At 40.5% G+C, this 24,513-nt stretch overlaps 16 non-coding genes across 16 annotated transcripts; all 16 read left to right on the top strand.

Moving 5' to 3' along the window:
* Window positions 1-1,503: 1,503 nt before the first annotated feature.
* On the top strand, window positions 1,504-1,622 carry LOC131725103 (5S ribosomal RNA). The gene has a single exon (XR_009320441.1). It is a non-coding gene; the product is annotated as a 5S ribosomal RNA (ribosomal RNA).
* An 893-nt stretch (window positions 1,623-2,515) lies between these two features.
* On the top strand, window positions 2,516-2,679 carry LOC131725114 (U1 spliceosomal RNA). Its single transcript, XR_009320452.1, has one exon. It is a non-coding gene; the product is annotated as a U1 spliceosomal RNA (small nuclear RNA).
* Window positions 2,680-4,373: 1,694 nt separating this feature from the next.
* On the top strand, window positions 4,374-4,492 carry LOC131725102 (5S ribosomal RNA). Its single transcript, XR_009320440.1, has one exon. It is a non-coding gene; the product is annotated as a 5S ribosomal RNA (ribosomal RNA).
* An 893-nt stretch (window positions 4,493-5,385) lies between these two features.
* LOC131725113 (U1 spliceosomal RNA) lies at window positions 5,386-5,549 on the top strand. Its single transcript, XR_009320451.1, has one exon. It is a non-coding gene; the product is annotated as a U1 spliceosomal RNA (small nuclear RNA).
* Window positions 5,550-7,272: 1,723 nt separating this feature from the next.
* Window positions 7,273-7,391, top strand: LOC131725101 (5S ribosomal RNA). Its single transcript, XR_009320439.1, has one exon. It is a non-coding gene; the product is annotated as a 5S ribosomal RNA (ribosomal RNA).
* Window positions 7,392-8,284: 893 nt separating this feature from the next.
* LOC131725112 (U1 spliceosomal RNA) lies at window positions 8,285-8,448 on the top strand. The gene has a single exon (XR_009320450.1). It is a non-coding gene; the product is annotated as a U1 spliceosomal RNA (small nuclear RNA).
* Window positions 8,449-10,171: 1,723 nt separating this feature from the next.
* Window positions 10,172-10,290, top strand: LOC131725120 (5S ribosomal RNA). Its single transcript, XR_009320458.1, has one exon. It is a non-coding gene; the product is annotated as a 5S ribosomal RNA (ribosomal RNA).
* An 893-nt stretch (window positions 10,291-11,183) lies between these two features.
* On the top strand, window positions 11,184-11,347 carry LOC131725110 (U1 spliceosomal RNA). The gene has a single exon (XR_009320448.1). It is a non-coding gene; the product is annotated as a U1 spliceosomal RNA (small nuclear RNA).
* Window positions 11,348-13,069: 1,722 nt separating this feature from the next.
* On the top strand, window positions 13,070-13,188 carry LOC131725119 (5S ribosomal RNA). The gene has a single exon (XR_009320457.1). It is a non-coding gene; the product is annotated as a 5S ribosomal RNA (ribosomal RNA).
* Window positions 13,189-14,081: 893 nt separating this feature from the next.
* On the top strand, window positions 14,082-14,245 carry LOC131725109 (U1 spliceosomal RNA). The gene has a single exon (XR_009320447.1). It is a non-coding gene; the product is annotated as a U1 spliceosomal RNA (small nuclear RNA).
* A 1,724-nt stretch (window positions 14,246-15,969) lies between these two features.
* Window positions 15,970-16,088, top strand: LOC131725118 (5S ribosomal RNA). Its single transcript, XR_009320456.1, has one exon. It is a non-coding gene; the product is annotated as a 5S ribosomal RNA (ribosomal RNA).
* An 893-nt stretch (window positions 16,089-16,981) lies between these two features.
* Window positions 16,982-17,145, top strand: LOC131725108 (U1 spliceosomal RNA). Its single transcript, XR_009320446.1, has one exon. It is a non-coding gene; the product is annotated as a U1 spliceosomal RNA (small nuclear RNA).
* A 1,723-nt stretch (window positions 17,146-18,868) lies between these two features.
* Window positions 18,869-18,987, top strand: LOC131725111 (5S ribosomal RNA). The gene has a single exon (XR_009320449.1). It is a non-coding gene; the product is annotated as a 5S ribosomal RNA (ribosomal RNA).
* An 893-nt stretch (window positions 18,988-19,880) lies between these two features.
* Window positions 19,881-20,044, top strand: LOC131725107 (U1 spliceosomal RNA). Its single transcript, XR_009320445.1, has one exon. It is a non-coding gene; the product is annotated as a U1 spliceosomal RNA (small nuclear RNA).
* A 1,724-nt stretch (window positions 20,045-21,768) lies between these two features.
* On the top strand, window positions 21,769-21,887 carry LOC131725100 (5S ribosomal RNA). Its single transcript, XR_009320438.1, has one exon. It is a non-coding gene; the product is annotated as a 5S ribosomal RNA (ribosomal RNA).
* An 893-nt stretch (window positions 21,888-22,780) lies between these two features.
* LOC131725106 (U1 spliceosomal RNA) lies at window positions 22,781-22,945 on the top strand. The gene has a single exon (XR_009320444.1). It is a non-coding gene; the product is annotated as a U1 spliceosomal RNA (small nuclear RNA).
* The last annotated feature ends 1,568 nt before the right edge of the window (window positions 22,946-24,513 follow it).

Raw genomic sequence — 24,513 nt, 5'->3', positions numbered from 1 at the left:
AGTAAAGACTCAGCAGTGTCTGTATCAAAGTTTTTATTTTTATTTTAAATAATTGGAAATCATTTTCGAGCTTATCAGTTTTATTTATTTAGTTGATGTTTTTTATTCAGATAAACTGTGCATCACAACTGCTGCTGCTGCTGCTGCTGCTGCAGAGTCACTTACAATAGGACCTGGGTTTTACATCTCATTTGAAGGAAGGAGCACAAGGAGGTTAAGGGACTTGCTCAGGGACAGGGTCACACACAATGAGCCAGTGGCTGAGCTGGGATTGAACCAGGAACCTCCCGGTAACAAGAGCTTTTCTTTAACCACCTGACCACTAAGCCCCTTAAATCATATCTTGGCAGACAAACACTTTAATTAGACAACATAAAACCACATACAAGCAGATTTACAAGCAGGGCTGCAATCGCGTTCGCGCTCTCCCCTGATGTTATAGTCAAAGTTAAAAACACAGGTATTGAAAGCAATTAGCGATTATCTATATATCTCCAGCAGGTGGCTCTGTCAGACTGGGAATGAGATTTTGTTTTTTCTTTCGGAGCGTATAATGTTCTAGAAAGTACCAAAGTGTTTTATGTACATGTATTGTGAAGTGTTTCATCTTGAGAAGACAAAGTAACGAGTCAGCGGCACGTGTATCAAAGTTACAAAGTTGCTAATATTAAAGAAGACGAGGTTCAGCGGTACAGTTGTTTTTTTAAAACATAGTGTTTCAGTTCTGTACAGACGTTCTATGTCGTTATCCGTTATTGATTCAGCTTTATTTAGATGATTGCCTTTACCTTGTTTTAATTTCCCGTTCCTCTGAGATACGAATCTACCAGCTTTACATCTTTTTTTTTTTTTTTTTTTAACGTATTCTCATTTTGTTGATCATTAATGCACATTTCTGTACTGTGGGTGTTGTCGAGCGATTGAAAACGAGACATTTTGTGTTTGAATTGAAAGTGATGGTCTCGAGGAGTCGAACAGGTCACAATAAGCCTTCATCCATGTATCATGTAACCACATGTATGCTGTCTCTAACTGGAGGAGAGGGACCCTTGCCGTACTGCTCAGCCTAAAGAACCACACGAGTTGTTTGAAAGGGGGATTTATTTTGTAGAATAAACATCAAATTGGTTTCAGGGCATACAGTCCTCCAACGGCAACACAGCTCAGTAGTACAGCTGAGATCCATTACAACACTGCTGCAGATTCAAACTAAAAGAGGGTAATATACAAAATGGATGCCTTTGAGAACTTAACACTTTCAATGCCAACGTGTGGCTACTACTTTGTGAACATACAATTTCGCAAGAATCTAATGGCACTTTTAATGCTGCTATATACACACACAGACACACGGACACACGGGCCCGCACACGTGGAGCCCAGAGCTGCTTAAATGTTAACGTTTGTGACAAATTAGAGATCTGGAAATCCCTCCCCCAACCTGTCATTGCATGAATGATATTAACTTAATACTATGAAAGAGATAAACCAAGACTGTCGTTCGCTTACGGCCATACCACCTTGAGAACGCCCGATCTCGTCTGATCTCGGAAGCTAAGCAAGGTCGGGCCTGGTTAGTACTTGGATGGGAGACCGCCTGGGAATACCAGGTGCTGTAAGCTTTTCTTTCTGCAGCTTGACAGGGGGCGCTATTTCCCTTGTTATTTATGTTACTAACCTGGAAGCTGTAAGTCTAAACATCGTTTTCTTTTTTTTGTTTTTTTATTGTCCCATTCCACACACGAACAAGTATTGTATCAGCCTTTACTGGTTTTGAAAACTGAGTTAGGACAGAAAGGGTTATCGTATTATATTCTAAGCCGAAACTACCAGTAGCGGTCCGATACAAACAAATGTGAACAGGGTTAAGACAAAAGTACTGACGAGTTTTGCTAGTTATGGTTAGTTTAATTAATTAAAAAAAGAAATAAAAGTTGATGAAGTACTTTTTATTATAGTAACAGAACGAGACATGTTTTAAAGCCACAAACTGCGTGTTTAGATTATTGTGCCAAACAAGAGAACAAAACGAGCATATCAACCAAGAACGGATTTAGTGACCCGTTCATTCGTTCGAGTTTATTTATATTATGTGTGACCTTAACAAATGTTTGACCAATGTTTTGCTTGCTTTCTTTTTGAAAGTCGTACATTTGTTACATTTTTTTTTATTTCGTTTACGCAGACGTGTATACAGACCCGTCGCTTCTTTTGCGGAACATCTCACATGCTGCTGCACGAATGACGTCGTCCTGTGTAAATCCTGGCATCTTGTCCTCCAATGATAAAGGCGCATGCAAATATATACCGAGAGGCATTACGGGAATGCAATTTATAAATACTTATACTGAAAACTGAAGGAACCCATTACACCCAACAGACTGGAAAGTGCGATATGATAACAATGAAAATGTTATATTAGGAAAAGAGTGTTTCTTTAAATTGCAGATGTAGGCACCGTTTCTTTGAAAAATGTCTCTTGTGGACGGGTGACGACTCGCAATGTGTACAACTCATACTTACCTGGCAGGGGAGATACCATGATCATGAAGGTGGTTCACCCAGGGCGAGGCTCGGCCATTGCACTCCGGCTGTGCTGACCCCTGCGAATTCCCCAAATGCGGGAATCTCGACTGCATAATTTCTGGTAGTGGGGGACTGCGTTCGCGCTCTCCCCTGAAACTATGGTCAAAGACAGAAACAAACACGAACCCGTCGGAGGAAGGAACTCACTCACTAGTTGTTCAACAACTCTCCGGCAGGCGGCTTCGTCACACAGGGAGTCAGGTTTTCTTTAAAAGGAGCTCAATGTTTTTAGCTTTCTGACTGTCAAATAAATAGCTACGTGGTTCCTGCACATCTATTTCCATGTTTCGTTATTTTTTATTGACAAGACTAAAAGTAAAGACTCAGCAGTGTCTGTATCAAAGTTTTTATTTTTATTTTAAATAATTGGAAATCATTTTCGAGCTTATCAGTTTTATTTATTTAGTTGATGTTTTTTATTCAGATAAACTGTGCATCACAACTGCTGCTGCTGCTGCTGCTGCTGCAGAGTCACTTACAATAGGACCTGGGTTTTACATCTCATTTGAAGGAAGGAGCACAAGGAGGTTAAGGGACTTGCTCAGGGACAGGGTCACACACAATGAGCCAGTGGCTGAGCTGGGATTGAACCAGGAACCTCCCGGTAACAAGAGCTTTTCTTTAACCACCTGACCACTAAGCCCCTTAAATCATATCTTGGCAGACAAACACTTTAATTAGACAACATAAAACCACATACAAGCAGATTTACAAGCAGGGCTGCAATCGCGTTCGCGCTCTCCCCTGATGTTATAGTCAAAGTTAAAAACACAGGTATTGAAAGCAATTAGCGATTATCTATATATCTCCAGCAGGTGGCTCTGTCAGACTGGGAATGAGATTTTGTTTTTTCTTTCGGAGCGTATAATGTTCTAGAAAGTACCAAAGTGTTTTATGTACATGTATTGTGAAGTGTTTCATCTTGAGAAGACAAAGTAACGAGTCAGCGGCACGTGTATCAAAGTTACAAAGTTGCTAATATTAAAGAAGACGAGGTTCAGCGGTACAGTTGTTTTTTTAAAACATAGTGTTTCAGTTCTGTACAGACGTTCTATGTCGTTATCCGTTATTGATTCAGCTTTATTTAGATGATTGCCTTTACCTTGTTCATACAGCTTTACATCTTTTTTTTTTTTTTTTTTAACGTATTCTCATTTTGTTGATCATTAATGCACATTTCTGTACTGTGGGTGTTGTCGAGCGATTGAAAACGAGACATTTTGTGTTTGAATTGAAAGTGATGGTCTCGAGGAGTCGAACAGGTCACAATAAGCCTTCATCCATGTATCATGTAACCACATGTATGCTGTCTCTAACTGGAGGAGAGGGACCCTTGCCGTACTGCTCAGCCTAAAGAACCACACGAGTTGTTTGAAAGGGGGATTTATTTTGTAGAATAAACATCAAATTGGTTTCAGGGCATACAGTCCTCCAACGGCAACACAGCTCAGTAGTACAGCTGAGATCCATTACAACACTGCTGCAGATTCAAACTAAAAGAGGGTAATATACAAAATGGATGCCTTTGAGAACTTAACACTTTCAATGCCAACGTGTGGCTACTACTTTGTGAACATACAATTTCGCAAGAATCTAATGGCACTTTTAATGCTGCTATATACACACACAGACACACGGACACACGGGCCCGCACACGTGGAGCCCAGAGCTGCTTAAATGTTAACGTTTGTGACAAATTAGAGATCTGGAAATCCCTCCCCCAACCTGTCATTGCATGAATGATATTAACTTAATACTATGAAAGAGATAAACCAAGACTGTCGTTCGCTTACGGCCATACCACCTTGAGAACGCCCGATCTCGTCTGATCTCGGAAGCTAAGCAAGGTCGGGCCTGGTTAGTACTTGGATGGGAGACCGCCTGGGAATACCAGGTGCTGTAAGCTTTTCTTTCTGCAGCTTGACAGGGGGCGCTATTTCCCTTGTTATTTATGTTACTAACCTGGAAGCTGTAAGTCTAAACATCGTTTTCTTTTTTTTGTTTTTTTATTGTCCCATTCCACACACGAACAAGTATTGTATCAGCCTTTACTGGTTTTGAAAACTGAGTTAGGACAGAAAGGGTTATCGTATTATATTCTAAGCCGAAACTACCAGTAGCGGTCCGATACAAACAAATGTGAACAGGGTTAAGACAAAAGTACTGACGAGTTTTGCTAGTTATGGTTAGTTTAATTAATTAAAAAAAGAAATAAAAGTTGATGAAGTACTTTTTATTATAGTAACAGAACGAGACATGTTTTAAAGCCACAAACTGCGTGTTTAGATTATTGTGCCAAACAAGAGAACAAAACGAGCATATCAACCAAGAACGGATTTAGTGACCCGTTCATTCGTTCGAGTTTATTTATATTATGTGTGACCTTAACAAATGTTTGACCAATGTTTTGCTTGCTTTCTTTTTGAAAGTCGTACATTTGTTACATTTTTTTTTATTTCGTTTACGCAGACGTGTATACAGACCCGTCGCTTCTTTTGCGGAACATCTCACATGCTGCTGCACGAATGACGTCGTCCTGTGTAAATCCTGGCATCTTGTCCTCCAATGATAAAGGCGCATGCAAATATATACCGAGAGGCATTACGGGAATGCAATTTATAAATACTTATACTGAAAACTGAAGGAACCCATTACACCCAACAGACTGGAAAGTGCGATATGATAACAATGAAAATGTTATATTAGGAAAAGAGTGTTTCTTTAAATTGCAGATGTAGGCACCGTTTCTTTGAAAAATGTCTCTTGTGGACGGGTGACGACTCGCAATGTGTACAACTCATACTTACCTGGCAGGGGAGATACCATGATCATGAAGGTGGTTCACCCAGGGCGAGGCTCGGCCATTGCACTCCGGCTGTGCTGACCCCTGCGAATTCCCCAAATGCGGGAATCTCGACTGCATAATTTCTGGTAGTGGGGGACTGCGTTCGCGCTCTCCCCTGAAACTATGGTCAAAGACAGAAACAAACACGAACCCGTCGGAGGAAGGAACTCACTCACTAGTTGTTCAACAACTCTCCGGCAGGCGGCTTCGTCACACAGGGAGTCAGGTTTTCTTTAAAAGGAGCTCAATGTTTTTAGCTTTCTGACTGTCAAATAAATAGCTACGTGGTTCCTGCACATCTATTTCCATGTTTCGTTATTTTTTATTGACAAGACTAAAAGTAAAGACTCAGCAGTGTCTGTATCAAAGTTTTTATTTTTATTTTAAATAATTGGAAATCATTTTCGAGCTTATCAGTTTTATTTATTTAGTTGATGTTTTTTATTCAGATAAACTGTGCATCACAACTGCTGCTGCTGCTGCTGCTGCTGCAGAGTCACTTACAATAGGACCTGGGTTTTACATCTCATTTGAAGGAAGGAGCACAAGGAGGTTAAGGGACTTGCTCAGGGACAGGGTCACACACAATGAGCCAGTGGCTGAGCTGGGATTGAACCAGGAACCTCCCGGTAACAAGAGCTTTTCTTTAACCACCTGACCACTAAGCCCCTTAAATCATATCTTGGCAGACAAACACTTTAATTAGACAACATAAAACCACATACAAGCAGATTTACAAGCAGGGCTGCAATCGCGTTCGCGCTCTCCCCTGATGTTATAGTCAAAGTTAAAAACACAGGTATTGAAAGCAATTAGCGATTATCTATATATCTCCAGCAGGTGGCTCTGTCAGACTGGGAATGAGATTTTGTTTTTTCTTTCGGAGCGTATAATGTTCTAGAAAGTACCAAAGTGTTTTATGTACATGTATTGTGAAGTGTTTCATCTTGAGAAGACAAAGTAACGAGTCAGCGGCACGTGTATCAAAGTTACAAAGTTGCTAATATTAAAGAAGACGAGGTTCAGCGGTACAGTTGTTTTTTTAAAACATAGTGTTTCAGTTCTGTACAGACGTTCTATGTCGTTATCCGTTATTGATTCAGCTTTATTTAGATGATTGCCTTTACCTTGTTTTAATTTCCCGTTCCTCTGAGATACGAATCTACCAGCTTTACATCTTTTTTTTTTTTTTTTTTAACGTATTCTCATTTTGTTGATCATTAATGCACATTTCTGTACTGTGGGTGTTGTCGAGCGATTGAAAACGAGACATTTTGTGTTTGAATTGAAAGTGATGGTCTCGAGGAGTCGAACAGGTCACAATAAGCCTTCATCCATGTATCATGTAACCACATGTATGCTGTCTCTAACTGGAGGAGAGGGACCCTTGCCGTACTGCTCAGCCTAAAGAACCACACGAGTTGTTTGAAAGGGGGATTTATTTTGTAGAATAAACATCAAATTGGTTTCAGGGCATACAGTCCTCCAACGGCAACACAGCTCAGTAGTACAGCTGAGATCCATTACAACACTGCTGCAGATTCAAACTAAAAGAGGGTAATATACAAAATGGATGCCTTTGAGAACTTAACACTTTCAATGCCAACGTGTGGCTACTACTTTGTGAACATACAATTTCGCAAGAATCTAATGGCACTTTTAATGCTGCTATATACACACACAGACACACGGACACACGGGCCCGCACACGTGGAGCCCAGAGCTGCTTAAATGTTAACGTTTGTGACAAATTAGAGATCTGGAAATCCCTCCCCCAACCTGTCATTGCATGAATGATATTAACTTAATACTATGAAAGAGATAAACCAAGACTGTCGTTCGCTTACGGCCATACCACCTTGAGAACGCCCGATCTCGTCTGATCTCGGAAGCTAAGCAAGGTCGGGCCTGGTTAGTACTTGGATGGGAGACCGCCTGGGAATACCAGGTGCTGTAAGCTTTTCTTTCTGCAGCTTGACAGGGGGCGCTATTTCCCTTGTTATTTATGTTACTAACCTGGAAGCTGTAAGTCTAAACATCGTTTTCTTTTTTTTGTTTTTTTATTGTCCCATTCCACACACGAACAAGTATTGTATCAGCCTTTACTGGTTTTGAAAACTGAGTTAGGACAGAAAGGGTTATCGTATTATATTCTAAGCCGAAACTACCAGTAGCGGTCCGATACAAACAAATGTGAACAGGGTTAAGACAAAAGTACTGACGAGTTTTGCTAGTTATGGTTAGTTTAATTAATTAAAAAAAGAAATAAAAGTTGATGAAGTACTTTTTATTATAGTAACAGAACGAGACATGTTTTAAAGCCACAAACTGCGTGTTTAGATTATTGTGCCAAACAAGAGAACAAAACGAGCATATCAACCAAGAACGGATTTAGTGACCCGTTCATTCGTTCGAGTTTATTTATATTATGTGTGACCTTAACAAATGTTTGACCAATGTTTTGCTTGCTTTCTTTTTGAAAGTCGTACATTTGTTACATTTTTTTTTATTTCGTTTACGCAGACGTGTATACAGACCCGTCGCTTCTTTTGCGGAACATCTCACATGCTGCTGCACGAATGACGTCGTCCTGTGTAAATCCTGGCATCTTGTCCTCCAATGATAAAGGCGCATGCAAATATATACCGAGAGGCATTACGGGAATGCAATTTATAAATACTTATACTGAAAACTGAAGGAACCCATTACACCCAACAGACTGGAAAGTGCGATATGATAACAATGAAAATGTTATATTAGGAAAAGAGTGTTTCTTTAAATTGCAGATGTAGGCACCGTTTCTTTGAAAAATGTCTCTTGTGGACGGGTGACGACTCGCAATGTGTACAACTCATACTTACCTGGCAGGGGAGATACCATGATCATGAAGGTGGTTCACCCAGGGCGAGGCTCGGCCATTGCACTCCGGCTGTGCTGACCCCTGCGAATTCCCCAAATGCGGGAATCTCGACTGCATAATTTCTGGTAGTGGGGGACTGCGTTCGCGCTCTCCCCTGAAACTATGGTCAAAGACAGAAACAAACACGAACCCGTCGGAGGAAGGAACTCACTCACTAGTTGTTCAACAACTCTCCGGCAGGCGGCTTCGTCACACAGGGAGTCAGGTTTTCTTTAAAAGGAGCTCAATGTTTTTAGCTTTCTGACTGTCAAATAAATAGCTACGTGGTTCCTGCACATCTATTTCCATGTTTCGTTATTTTTTATTGACAAGACTAAAAGTAAAGACTCAGCAGTGTCTGTATCAAAGTTTTTATTTTTATTTTAAATAATTGGAAATCATTTTCGAGCTTATCAGTTTTATTTATTTAGTTGATGTTTTTTATTCAGATAAACTGTGCATCACAACTGCTGCTGCTGCTGCTGCTGCTGCAGAGTCACTTACAATAGGACCTGGGTTTTACATCTCATTTGAAGGAAGGAGCACAAGGAGGTTAAGGGACTTGCTCAGGGACAGGGTCACACACAATGAGCCAGTGGCTGAGCTGGGATTGAACCAGGAACCTCCCGGTAACAAGAGCTTTTCTTTAACCACCTGACCACTAAGCCCCTTAAATCATATCTTGGCAGACAAACACTTTAATTAGACAACATAAAACCACATACAAGCAGATTTACAAGCAGGGCTGCAATCGCGTTCGCGCTCTCCCCTGATGTTATAGTCAAAGTTAAAAACACAGGTATTGAAAGCAATTAGCGATTATCTATATATCTCCAGCAGGTGGCTCTGTCAGACTGGGAATGAGATTTTGTTTTTTCTTTCGGAGCGTATAATGTTCTAGAAAGTACCAAAGTGTTTTATGTACATGTATTGTGAAGTGTTTCATCTTGAGAAGACAAAGTAACGAGTCAGCGGCACGTGTATCAAAGTTACAAAGTTGCTAATATTAAAGAAGACGAGGTTCAGCGGTACAGTTGTTTTTTTAAAACATAGTGTTTCAGTTCTGTACAGACGTTCTATGTCGTTATCCGTTATTGATTCAGCTTTATTTAGATGATTGCCTTTACCTTGTTTTAATTTCCCGTTCCTCTGAGATACGAATCTACCAGCTTTACATCTTTTTTTTTTTTTTTTTTAACGTATTCTCATTTTGTTGATCATTAATGCACATTTCTGTACTGTGGGTGTTGTCGAGCGATTGAAAACGAGACATTTTGTGTTTGAATTGAAAGTGATGGTCTCGAGGAGTCGAACAGGTCACAATAAGCCTTCATCCATGTATCATGTAACCACATGTATGCTGTCTCTAACTGGAGGAGAGGGACCCTTGCCGTACTGCTCAGCCTAAAGAACCACACGAGTTGTTTGAAAGGGGGATTTATTTTGTAGAATAAACATCAAATTGGTTTCAGGGCATACAGTCCTCCAACGGCAACACAGCTCAGTAGTACAGCTGAGATCCATTACAACACTGCTGCAGATTCAAACTAAAAGAGGGTAATATACAAAATGGATGCCTTTGAGAACTTAACACTTTCAATGCCAACGTGTGGCTACTACTTTGTGAACATACAATTTCGCAAGAATCTAATGGCACTTTTAATGCTGCTATATACACACACAGACACACGGACACACGGGCCCGCACACGTGGAGCCCAGAGCTGCTTAAATGTTAACGTTTGTGACAAATTAGAGATCTGGAAATCCCTCCCCCAACCTGTCATTGCATGAATGATATTAACTTAATACTATGAAAGAGATAAACCAAGACTGTCGTTCGCTTACGGCCATACCACCTTGAGAACGCCCGATCTCGTCTGATCTCGGAAGCTAAGCAAGGTCGGGCCTGGTTAGTACTTGGATGGGAGACCGCCTGGGAATACCAGGTGCTGTAAGCTTTTCTTTCTGCAGCTTGACAGGGGGCGCTATTTCCCTTGTTATTTATGTTACTAACCTGGAAGCTGTAAGTCTAAACATCGTTTTCTTTTTTTTGTTTTTTTATTGTCCCATTCCACACACGAACAAGTATTGTATCAGCCTTTACTGGTTTTGAAAACTGAGTTAGGACAGAAAGGGTTATCGTATTATATTCTAAGCCGAAACTACCAGTAGCGGTCCGATACAAACAAATGTGAACAGGGTTAAGACAAAAGTACTGACGAGTTTTGCTAGTTATGGTTAGTTTAATTAATTAAAAAAAGAAATAAAAGTTGATGAAGTACTTTTTATTATAGTAACAGAACGAGACATGTTTTAAAGCCACAAACTGCGTGTTTAGATTATTGTGCCAAACAAGAGAACAAAACGAGCATATCAACCAAGAACGGATTTAGTGACCCGTTCATTCGTTCGAGTTTATTTATATTATGTGTGACCTTAACAAATGTTTGACCAATGTTTTGCTTGCTTTCTTTTTGAAAGTCGTACATTTGTTACATTTTTTTTTATTTCGTTTACGCAGACGTGTATACAGACCCGTCGCTTCTTTTGCGGAACATCTCACATGCTGCTGCACGAATGACGTCGTCCTGTGTAAATCCTGGCATCTTGTCCTCCAATGATAAAGGCGCATGCAAATATATACCGAGAGGCATTACGGGAATGCAATTTATAAATACTTATACTGAAAACTGAAGGAACCCATTACACCCAACAGACTGGAAAGTGCGATATGATAACAATGAAAATGTTATATTAGGAAAAGAGTGTTTCTTTAAATTGCAGATGTAGGCACCGTTTCTTTGAAAAATGTCTCTTGTGGACGGGTGACGACTCGCAATGTGTACAACTCATACTTACCTGGCAGGGGAGATACCATGATCATGAAGGTGGTTCACCCAGGGCGAGGCTCGGCCATTGCACTCCGGCTGTGCTGACCCCTGCGAATTCCCCAAATGCGGGAATCTCGACTGCATAATTTCTGGTAGTGGGGGACTGCGTTCGCGCTCTCCCCTGAAACTATGGTCAAAGACAGAAACAAACACGAACCCGTCGGAGGAAGGAACTCACTCACTAGTTGTTCAACAACTCTCCGGCAGGCGGCTTCGTCACACAGGGAGTCAGGTTTTCTTTAAAAGGAGCTCAATGTTTTTAGCTTTCTGACTGTCAAATAAATAGCTACGTGGTTCCTGCACATCTATTTCCATGTTTCGTTATTTTTTATTGACAAGACTAAAAGTAAAGACTCAGCAGTGTCTGTATCAAAGTTTTTATTTTTATTTTAAATAATTGGAAATCATTTTCGAGCTTATCAGTTTTATTTATTTAGTTGATGTTTTTTATTCAGATAAACTGTGCATCACAACTGCTGCTGCTGCTGCTGCTGCTGCAGAGTCACTTACAATAGGACCTGGGTTTTACATCTCATTTGAAGGAAGGAGCACAAGGAGGTTAAGGGACTTGCTCAGGGACAGGGTCACACACAATGAGCCAGTGGCTGAGCTGGGATTGAACCAGGAACCTCCCGGTAACAAGAGCTTTTCTTTAACCACCTGACCACTAAGCCCCTTAAATCATATCTTGGCAGACAAACACTTTAATTAGACAACATAAAACCACATACAAGCAGATTTACAAGCAGGGCTGCAATCGCGTTCGCGCTCTCCCCTGATGTTATAGTCAAAGTTAAAAACACAGGTATTGAAAGCAATTAGCGATTATCTATATATCTCCAGCAGGTGGCTCTGTCAGACTGGGAATGAGATTTTGTTTTTTCTTTCGGAGCGTATAATGTTCTAGAAAGTACCAAAGTGTTTTATGTACATGTATTGTGAAGTGTTTCATCTTGAGAAGACAAAGTAACGAGTCAGCGGCACGTGTATCAAAGTTACAAAGTTGCTAATATTAAAGAAGACGAGGTTCAGCGGTACAGTTGTTTTTTTAAAACATAGTGTTTCAGTTCTGTACAGACGTTCTATGTCGTTATCCGTTATTGATTCAGCTTTATTTAGATGATTGCCTTTACCTTGTTTTAATTTCCCGTTCCTCTGAGATACGAATCTACCAGCTTTACATCTTTTTTTTTTTTTTTTTAACGTATTCTCATTTTGTTGATCATTAATGCACATTTCTGTACTGTGGGTGTTGTCGAGCGATTGAAAACGAGACATTTTGTGTTTGAATTGAAAGTGATGGTCTCGAGGAGTCGAACAGGTCACAATAAGCCTTCATCCATGTATCATGTAACCACATGTATGCTGTCTCTAACTGGAGGAGAGGGACCCTTGCCGTACTGCTCAGCCTAAAGAACCACACGAGTTGTTTGAAAGGGGGATTTATTTTGTAGAATAAACATCAAATTGGTTTCAGGGCATACAGTCCTCCAACGGCAACACAGCTCAGTAGTACAGCTGAGATCCATTACAACACTGCTGCAGATTCAAACTAAAAGAGGGTAATATACAAAATGGATGCCTTTGAGAACTTAACACTTTCAATGCCAACGTGTGGCTACTACTTTGTGAACATACAATTTCGCAAGAATCTAATGGCACTTTTAATGCTGCTATATACACACACAGACACACGGACACACGGGCCCGCACACGTGGAGCCCAGAGCTGCTTAAATGTTAACGTTTGTGACAAATTAGAGATCTGGAAATCCCTCCCCCAACCTGTCATTGCATGAATGATATTAACTTAATACTATGAAAGAGATAAACCAAGACTGTCGTTCGCTTACGGCCATACCACCTTGAGAACGCCCGATCTCGTCTGATCTCGGAAGCTAAGCAAGGTCGGGCCTGGTTAGTACTTGGATGGGAGACCGCCTGGGAATACCAGGTGCTGTAAGCTTTTCTTTCTGCAGCTTGACAGGGGGCGCTATTTCCCTTGTTATTTATGTTACTAACCTGGAAGCTGTAAGTCTAAACATCGTTTTCTTTTTTTTGTTTTTTTATTGTCCCATTCCACACACGAACAAGTATTGTATCAGCCTTTACTGGTTTTGAAAACTGAGTTAGGACAGAAAGGGTTATCGTATTATATTCTAAGCCGAAACTACCAGTAGCGGTCCGATACAAACAAATGTGAACAGGGTTAAGACAAAAGTACTGACGAGTTTTGCTAGTTATGGTTAGTTTAATTAATTAAAAAAAGAAATAAAAGTTGATGAAGTACTTTTTATTATAGTAACAGAACGAGACATGTTTTAAAGCCACAAACTGCGTGTTTAGATTATTGTGCCAAACAAGAGAACAAAACGAGCATATCAACCAAGAACGGATTTAGTGACCCGTTCATTCGTTCGAGTTTATTTATATTATGTGTGACCTTAACAAATGTTTGACCAATGTTTTGCTTGCTTTCTTTTTGAAAGTCGTACATTTGTTACATTTTTTTTTATTTCGTTTACGCAGACGTGTATACAGACCCGTCGCTTCTTTTGCGGAACATCTCACATGCTGCTGCACGAATGACGTCGTCCTGTGTAAATCCTGGCATCTTGTCCTCCAATGATAAAGGCGCATGCAAATATATACCGAGAGGCATTACGGGAATGCAATTTATAAATACTTATACTGAAAACTGAAGGAACCCATTACACCCAACAGACTGGAAAGTGCGATATGATAACAATGAAAATGTTATATTAGGAAAAGAGTGTTTCTTTAAATTGCAGATGTAGGCACCGTTTCTTTGAAAAATGTCTCTTGTGGACGGGTGACGACTCGCAATGTGTACAACTCATACTTACCTGGCAGGGGAGATACCATGATCATGAAGGTGGTTCACCCAGGGCGAGGCTCGGCCATTGCACTCCGGCTGTGCTGACCCCTGCGAATTCCCCAAATGCGGGAATCTCGACTGCATAATTTCTGGTAGTGGGGGACTGCGTTCGCGCTCTCCCCTGAAACTATGGTCAAAGACAGAAACAAACACGAACCCGTCGGAGGAAGGAACTCACTCACTAGTTGTTCAACAACTCTCCGGCAGGCGGCTTCGTCACACAGGGAGTCAGGTTTTCTTTAAAAGGAGCTCAATGTTTTTAGCTTTCTGACTGTCAAATAAATAGCTACGTGGTTCCTGCACATCTATTTCCATGTTTCGTTATTTTTTATTGACAAGACTAAAAGTAAAGACTCAGCAGTGTCTGTATCAAAGTTTTTATTTTTATTTTAAATAATTGGAAATCATTTTCGAGCTTATCAGTTTTATTTATTTAGTTGATGTTTTTTATTCAGATAAACTGTGCATCACAACTGCTGCTGCTGCTGCTGCTGCTGCAGAGTCACTTACAATAGGACCTGGGTTTTACATCTCATTTGAAGGAAGGAGCACAAGGAGGTTAAGGGACTTGCTCAGGGACAGGGTCACACACAATGAGCCAGTGGCTGAGCTGGGATTGAACCAGGAACCTCCCGGTAACAAGAGCTTTTCTTTAACCACCTGACCACTAAGCCCCTTAAATCATATCTTGGCAGACAAACACTTTAATTAGACAACATAAAACCACATACAAGCAGATTTACAAGCAGGGCTGCAATCGCGTTCGCGCTCTCACCCTGATGTTATAGTCAAAGTTAAAAACACAGGTATTGAAAGCAATTAGCGATTATCTATATATCTCCAGCAGGTGGCTCTGTCAGACTGGGAATGAGATTTTGTTTTTTCTTTCGGAGCGTATAATGTTCTAGAAAGTACCAAAGTGTTTTATGTACATGTATTGTGAAGTGTTTCATCTTGAGAAGACAAAGTAACGAGTCAGCGGCACGTGTATCAAAGTTACAAAGTTGCTAATATTAAAGAAGACGAGGTTCAGCGGTACAGTTGTTTTTTTAAAACATAGTGTTTCAGTTCTGTACAGACGTTCTATGTCGTTATCCGTTATTGATTCAGCTTTATTTAGATGATTGCCTTTACCTTGTTTTAATTTCCCGTTCCTCTGAGATACGAATCTACCAGCTTTACATCTTTTTTTTTTTTTTTTTTAACGTATTCTCATTTTGTTGATCATTAATGCACATTTCTGTACTGTGGGTGTTGTCGAGCGATTGAAAACGAGACATTTTGTGTTTGAATTGAAAGTGATGGTCTCGAGGAGTCGAACAGGTCACAATAAGCCTTCATCCATGTATCATGTAACCACATGTATGCTGTCTCTAACTGGAGGAGAGGGACCCTTGCCGTACTGCTCAGCCTAAAGAACCACACGAGTTGTTTGAAAGGGGGATTTATTTTGTAGAATAAACATCAAATTGGTTTCAGGGCATACAGTCCTCCAACGGCAACACAGCTCAGTAGTACAGCTGAGATCCATTACAACACTGCTGCAGATTCAAACTAAAAGAGGGTAATATACAAAATGGATGCCTTTGAGAACTTAACACTTTCAATGCCAACGTGTGGCTACTACTTTGTGAACATACAATTTCGCAAGAATCTAATGGCACTTTTAATGCTGCTATATACACACACAGACACACGGACACACGGGCCCGCACACGTGGAGCCCAGAGCTGCTTAAATGTTAACGTTTGTGACAAATTAGAGATCTGGAAATCCCTCCCCCAACCTGTCATTGCATGAATGATATTAACTTAATACTATGAAAGAGATAAACCAAGACTGTCGTTCGCTTACGGCCATACCACCTTGAGAACGCCCGATCTCGTCTGATCTCGGAAGCTAAGCAAGGTCGGGCCTGGTTAGTACTTGGATGGGAGACCGCCTGGGAATACCAGGTGCTGTAAGCTTTTCTTTCTGCAGCTTGACAGGGGGCGCTATTTCCCTTGTTATTTATGTTACTAACCTGGAAGCTGTAAGTCTAAACATCGTTTTCTTTTTTTTGTTTTTTTATTGTCCCATTCCACACACGAACAAGTATTGTATCAGCCTTTACTGGTTTTGAAAACTGAGTTAGGACAGAAAGGGTTATCGTATTATATTCTAAGCCGAAACTACCAGTAGCGGTCCGATACAAACAAATGTGAACAGGGTTAAGACAAAAGTACTGACGAGTTTTGCTAGTTATGGTTAGTTTAATTAATTAAAAAAAGAAATAAAAGTTGATGAAGTACTTTTTATTATAGTAACAGAACGAGACATGTTTTAAAGCCACAAACTGCGTGTTTAGATTATTGTGCCAAACAAGAGAACAAAACGAGCATATCAACCAAGAACGGATTTAGTGACCCGTTCATTCGTTCGAGTTTATTTATATTATGTGTGACCTTAACAAATGTTTGACCAATGTTTTGCTTGCTTTCTTTTTGAAAGTCGTACATTTGTTACATTTTTTTTTATTTCGTTTACGCAGACGTGTATACAGACCCGTCGCTTCTTTTGCGGAACATCTCACATGCTGCTGCACGAATGACGTCGTCCTGTGTAAATCCTGGCATCTTGTCCTCCAATGATAAAGGCGCATGCAAATATATACCGAGAGGCATTACGGGAATGCAATTTATAAATACTTATACTGAAAACTGAAGGAACCCATTACACCCAACAGACTGGAAAGTGCGATATGATAACAATGAAAATGTTATATTAGGAAAAGAGTGTTTCTTTAAATTGCAGATGTAGGCACCGTTTCTTTGAAAAATGTCTCTTGTGGACGGGTGACGACTCGCAATGTGTACAACTCATACTTACCTGGCAGGGGAGATACCATGATCATGAAGGTGGTTCACCCAGGGCGAGGCTCGGCCATTGCACTCCGGCTGTGCTGACCCCTGCGAATTCCCCAAATGCGGGAATCTCGACTGCATAATTTCTGGTAGTGGGGGACTGCGTTCGCGCTCTCCCCTGAAACTATGGTCAAAGACAGAAACAAACACGAACCCGTCGGAGGAAGGAACTCACTCACTAGTTGTTCAACAACTCTCCGGCAGGCGGCTTCGTCACACAGGGAGTCAGGTTTTCTTTAAAAGGAGCTCAATGTTTTTAGCTTTCTGACTGTCAAATAAATAGCTACGTGGTTCCTGCACATCTATTTCCATGTTTCGTTATTTTTTATTGACAAGACTAAAAGTAAAGACTCAGCAGTGTCTGTATCAAAGTTTTTATTTTTATTTTAAATAATTGGAAATCATTTTCGAGCTTATCAGTTTTATTTATTTAGTTGATGTTTTTTATTCAGATAAACTGTGCATCACAACTGCTGCTGCTGCTGCTGCTGCTGCAGAGTCACTTACAATAGGACCTGGGTTTTACATCTCATTTGAAGGAAGGAGCACAAGGAGGTTAAGGGACTTGCTCAGGGACAGGGTCACACACAATGAGCCAGTGGCTGAGCTGGGATTGAACCAGGAACCTCCCGGTAACAAGAGCTTTTCTTTAACCACCTGACCACTAAGCCCCTTAAATCATATCTTGGCAGACAAACACTTTAATTAGACAACATAAAACCACATACAAGCAGATTTACAAGCAGGGCTGCAATCGCGTTCGCGCTCTCCCCTGATGTTATAGTCAAAGTTAAAAACACAGGTATTGAAAGCAATTAGCGATTATCTATATATCTCCAGCAGGTGGCTCTGTCAGACTGGGAATGAGATTTTGTTTTTTCTTTCGGAGCGTATAATGTTCTAGAAAGTACCAAAGTGTTTTATGTACATGTATTGTGAAGTGTTTCATCTTGAGAAGACAAAGTAACGAGTCAGCGGCACGTGTATCAAAGTTACAAAGTTGCTAATATTAAAGAAGACGAGGTTCAGCGGTACAGTTGTTTTTTTAAAACATAGTGTTTCAGTTCTGTACAGACGTTCTATGTCGTTATCCGTTATTGATTCAGCTTTATTTAGATGATTGCCTTTACCTTGTTTTAATTTCCCGTTCCTCTGAGATACGAATCTACCAGCTTTACATCTTTTTTTTTTTTTTTTTTAACGTATTCTCATTTTGTTGATCATTAATGCACATTTCTGTACTGTGGGTGTTGTCGAGCGATTGAAAACGAGACATTTTGTGTTTGAATTGAAAGTGATGGTCTCGAGGAGTCGAACAGGTCACAATAAGCCTTCATCCATGTATCATGTAACCACATGTATGCTGTCTCTAACTGGAGGAGAGGGACCCTTGCCGTACTGCTCAGCCTAAAGAACCACACGAGTTGTTTGAAAGGGGGATTTATTTTGTAGAATAAACATCAAATTGGTTTCAGGGCATACAGTCCTCCAACGGCAACACAGCTCAGTAGTACAGCTGAGATCCATTACAACACTGCTGCAGATTCAAACTAAAAGAGGGTAATATACAAAATGGATGCCTTTGAGAACTTAACACTTTCAATGCCAACGTGTGGCTACTACTTTGTGAACATACAATTTCGCAAGAATCTAATGGCACTTTTAATGCTGCTATATACACACACAGACACACGGACACACGGGCCCGCACACGTGGAGCCCAGAGCTGCTTAAATGTTAACGTTTGTGACAAATTAGAGATCTGGAAATCCCTCCCCCAACCTGTCATTGCATGAATGATATTAACTTAATACTATGAAAGAGATAAACCAAGACTGTCGTTCGCTTACGGCCATACCACCTTGAGAACGCCCGATCTCGTCTGATCTCGGAAGCTAAGCAAGGTCGGGCCTGGTTAGTACTTGGATGGGAGACCGCCTGGGAATACCAGGTGCTGTAAGCTTTTCTTTCTGCAGCTTGACAGGGGGCGCTATTTCCCTTGTTATTTATGTTACTAACCTGGAAGCTGTAAGTCTAAACATCGTTTTCTTTTTTGGGTTTTTTTATTGTCCCATTCCACACACGAACAAGTATTGTATCAGCCTTTACTGGTTTTGAAAACTGAGTTAGGACAGAAAGGGTTATCGTATTATATTCTAAGCCGAAACTACCAGTAGCGGTCCGATACAAACAAATGTGAACAGGGTTAAGACAAAAGTACTGACGAGTTTTGCTAGTTATGGTTAGTTTAATTAATTAAAAAAAGAAATAAAAGTTGATGAAGTACTTTTTATTATAGTAACAGAACGAGACATGTTTTAAAGCCACAAACTGCGTGTTTAGATTATTGTGCCAAACAAGAGAACAAAACGAGCATATCAACCAAGAACGGATTTAGTGACCCGTTCATTCGTTCGAGTTTATTTATATTATGTGTGACCTTAACAAATGTTTGACCAATGTTTTGCTTGCTTTCTTTTTGAAAGTCGTACATTTGTTACATTTTTTTTTATTTCGTTTACGCAGACGTGTATACAGACCCGTCGCTTCTTTTGCGGAACATCTCACATGCTGCTGCACGAATGACGTCGTCCTGTGTAAATCCTGGCATCTTGTCCTCCAATGATAAAGGCGCATGCAAATATATACCGAGAGGCATTACGGGAATGCAATTTATAAATACTTATACTGAAAACTGAAGGAACCCATTACACCCAACAGACTGGAAAGTGCGATATGATAACAATGAAAATGTTATATTAGGAAAAGAGTGTTTCTTTAAATTGCAGATGTAGGCACCGTTTCTTTGAAAAATGTCTCTTGTGGACGGGTGACGACTCGCAATGTGTACAACTCATACTTACCTGGCAGGGGAGATACCATGATCATGAAGGTGGTTCACCCAGGGCGAGGCTCGGCCATTGCACTCCGGCTGTGCTGACCCCTGCGAATTCCCCAAATGCGGGAATCTCGACTGCATAATTTCTGGTAGTGGGGGACTGCGTTCGCGCTCTCCCCTGAAACTATGGTCAAAGACAGAAACAAACACGAACCCGTCGGAGGAAGGAACTCACTCACTAGTTGTTCAACAACTCTCCGGCAGGCGGCTTCGTCACACAGGGAGTCAGGTTTTCTTTAAAAGGAGCTCAATGTTTTTAGCTTTCTGACTGTCAAATAAATAGCTACGTGGTTCCTGCACATCTATTTCCATGTTTCGTTATTTTTTATTGACAAGACTAAAAGTAAAGACTCAGCAGTGTCTGTATCAAAGTTTTTATTTTTATTTTAAATAATTGGAAATCATTTTCGAGCTTATCAGTTTTATTTATTTAGTTGATGTTTTTTATTCAGATAAACTGTGCATCACAACTGCTGCTGCTGCTGCTGCTGCTGCAGAGTCACTTACAATAGGACCTGGGTTTTACATCTCATTTGAAGGAAGGAGCACAAGGAGGTTAAGGGACTTGCTCAGGGACAGGGTCACACACAATGAGCCAGTGGCTGAGCTGGGATTGAACCAGGAACCTCCCGGTAACAAGAGCTTTTCTTTAACCACCTGACCACTAAGCCCCTTAAATCATATCTTGGCAGACAAACACTTTAATTAGACAACATAAAACCACATACAAGCAGATTTACAAGCAGGGCTGCAATCGCGTTCGCGCTCTCCCCTGATGTTATAGTCAAAGTTAAAAACACAGGTATTGAAAGCAATTAGCGATTATCTATATATCTCCAGCAGGTGGCTCTGTCAGACTGGGAATGAGATTTTGTTTTTTCTTTCGGAGCGTATAATGTTCTAGAAAGTACCAAAGTGTTTTATGTACATGTATTGTGAAGTGTTTCATCTTGAGAAGACAAAGTAACGAGTCAGCGGCACGTGTATCAAAGTTACAAAGTTGCTAATATTAAAGAAGACGAGGTTCAGCGGTACAGTTGTTTTTTTAAAACATAGTGTTTCAGTTCTGTACAGACGTTCTATGTCGTTATCCGTTATTGATTCAGCTTTATTTAGATGATTGCCTTTACCTTGTTTTAATTTCCCGTTCCTCTGAGATACGAATCTACCAGCTTTACATCTTTTTTTTTTTTTTTTTTAAACGTATTCTCATTTTGTTGATCATTAATGCACATTTCTGTACTGTGGGTGTTGTCGAGCGATTGAAAACGAGACATTTTGTGTTTGAATTGAAAGTGATGGTCTCGAGGAGTCGAACAGGTCACAATAAGCCTTCATCCATGTATCATGTAACCACATGTATGCTGTCTCTAACTGGAGGAGAGGGACCCTTGCCGTACTGCTCAGCCTAAAGAACCACACGAGTTGTTTGAAAGGGGGATTTATTTTGTAGAATAAACATCAAATTGGTTTCAGGGCATACAGTCCTCCAACGGCAACACAGCTCAGTAGTACAGCTGAGATCCATTACAACACTGCTGCAGATTCAAACTAAAAGAGGGTAATATACAAAATGGATGCCTTTGAGAACTTAACACTTTCAATGCCAACGTGTGGCTACTACTTTGTGAACATACAATTTCGCAAGAATCTAATGGCACTTTTAATGCTGCTATATACACACACAGACACACGGACACACGGGCCCGCACACGTGGAGCCCAGAGCTGCTTAAATGTTAACGTTTGTGACAAATTAGAGATCTGGAAATCCCTCCCCCAACCTGTCATTGCATGAATGATATTAACTTAATACTATGAAAGAGATAAACCAAGACTGTCGTTCGCTTACGGCCATACCACCTTGAGAACGCCCGATCTCGTCTGATCTCGGAAGCTAAGCAAGGTCGGGCCTGGTTAGTACTTGGATGGGAGACCGCCTGGGAATACCAGGTGCTGTAAGCTTTTCTTTCTGCAGCTTGACAGGGGGCGCTATTTCCCTTGTTATTTATGTTACTAACCTGGAAGCTGTAAGTCTAAACATCGTTTTCTTTTTTTTGTTTTTTTATTGTCCCATTCCACACACGAACAAGTATTGTATCAGCCTTTACTGGTTTTGAAAACTGAGTTAGGACAGAAAGGGTTATCGTATTATATTCTAAGCCGAAACTACCAGTAGCGGTCCGATACAAACAAATGTGAACAGGGTTAAGACAAAAGTACTGACGAGTTTTGCTAGTTATGGTTAGTTTAATTAATTAAAAAAAGAAATAAAAGTTGATGAAGTACTTTTTATTATAGTAACAGAACGAGACATGTTTTAAAGCCACAAACTGCGTGTTTAGATTATTGTGCCAAACAAGAGAACAAAACGAGCATATCAACCAAGAACGGATTTAGTGACCCGTTCATTCGTTCGAGTTTATTTATATTATGTGTGACCTTAACAAATGTTTGACCAATGTTTTGCTTGCTTTCTTTTTGAAAGTCGTACATTTGTTACATTTTTTTTTATTTCGTTTACGCAGACGTGTATACAGACCCGTCGCTTCTTTTGCGGAACATCTCACATGCTGCTGCACGAATGACGTCGTCCTGTGTAAATCCTGGCATCTTGTCCTCCAATGATAAAGGCGCATGCAAATATATACCGAGAGGCATTACGGGAATGCAATTTATAAATACTTATACTGAAAACTGAAGGAACCCATTACACCCAACAGACTGGAAAGTGCGATATGATAACAATGAAAATGTTATATTAGGAAAAGAGTGTTTCTTTAAATTGCAGATGTAGGCACCGTTTCTTTGAAAAATGTCTCTTGTGGACGGGTGACGACTCGCAATGTGTACAACTCATACTTACCTGGCAGGGGAGATACCATGATCATGAAGGTGGTTCACCCAGGGCGAGGCTCGGCCATTGCACTCCGGCTGTGCTGACCCCTGCGAATTCCCCAAATGCGGGAATCTCGACTGCATAATTTCTGGTAGTGGGGGGACTGCGTTCGCGCTCTCCCCTGAAACTATGGTCAAAGACAGAAACAAACACGAACCCGTCGGAGGAAGGAACTCACTCACTAGTTGTTCAACAACTCTCCGGCAGGCGGCTTCGTCACACAGGGAGTCAGGTTTTCTTTAAAAGGAGCTCAATGTTTTTAGCTTTCTGACTGTCAAATAAATAGCTACGTGGTTCCTGCACATCTATTTCCATGTTTCGTTATTTTTTATTGACAAGACTAAAAGTAAAGACTCAGCAGTGTCTGTATCAAAGTTTTTATTTTTATTTTAAATAATTGGAAATCATTTTCGAGCTTATCAGTTTTATTTATTTAGTTGATGTTTTTTATTCAGATAAACTGTGCATCACAACTGCTGCTGCTGCTGCTGCTGCTGCAGAGTCACTTACAATAGGACCTGGGTTTTACATCTCATTTGAAGGAAGGAGCACAAGGAGGTTAAGGGACTTGCTCAGGGACAGGGTCACACACAATGAGCCAGTGGCTGAGCTGGGATTGAACCAGGAACCTCCCGGTAACAAGAGCTTTTCTTTAACCACCTGACCACTAAGCCCCTTAAATCATATCTTGCAGACAAACACTTTAATTAGACAACATAAAACCACATACAAGCAGATTTACAAGCAGGGCTGCAATCGCGTTCGCGCTCTCCCCTGATGTTATAGTCAAAGTTAAAAACACAGGTATTGAAAGCAATTAGCGATTATCTATATATCTCCAGCAGGTGGCTCTGTCAGACTGGGAATGAGATTTTGTTTTTTCTTTCGGAGCGTATAATGTTCTAGAAAGTACCAAAGTGTTTTATGTACATGTATTGTGAAGTGTTTCATCTTGAGAAGACAAAGTAACGAGTCAGCGGCACGTGTATCAAAGTTACAAAGTTGCTAATATTAAAGAAGACGAGGTTCAGCGGTACAGTTGTTTTTTTAAAACATAGTGTTTCAGTTCTGTACAGACGTTCTATGTCGTTATCCGTTATTGATTCAGCTTTATTTAGATGATTGCCTTTACCTTGTTTTAATTTCCCGTTCCTCTGAGATACGAATCTACCAGCTTTACATCTTTTTTTTTTTTTTTTTTAACGTATTCTCATTTTGTTGATCATTAATGCACATTTCTGTACTGTGGGTGTTGTCGAGCGATTGAAAACGAGACATTTTGTGTTTGAATTGAAAGTGATGGTCTCGAGGAGTCGAACAGGTCACAATAAGCCTTCATCCATGTATCATGTAACCACATGTATGCTGTCTCTAACTGGAGGAGAGGGACCCTTGCCGTACTGCTCAGCCTAAAGAACCACACGAGTTGTTTGAAAGGGGGATTTATTTTGTAGAATAAACATCAAATTGGTTTCAGGGCATACAGTCCTCCAACGGCAACACAGCTCAGTAGTACAGCTGAGATCCATTACAACACTGCTGCAGATTCAAACTAAAAGAGGGTAATATACAAAATGGATGCCTTTGAGAACTTAACACTTTCAATGCCAACGTGTGGCTACTACTTTGTGAACATACAATTTCGCAAGAATCTAATGGCACTTTTAATGCTGCTATATACACACACAGACA

This window comes from Acipenser ruthenus, unplaced genomic scaffold (assembly GCF_902713425.1).
Source record: "Acipenser ruthenus unplaced genomic scaffold, fAciRut3.2 maternal haplotype, whole genome shotgun sequence".
NCBI classification, from domain to species: Eukaryota; Metazoa; Chordata; class Actinopteri; order Acipenseriformes; family Acipenseridae; genus Acipenser; species Acipenser ruthenus.
Note: the sequence above shows the minus strand (reverse complement) of the source record. Positions and strands in the feature narration are given on the sequence as shown.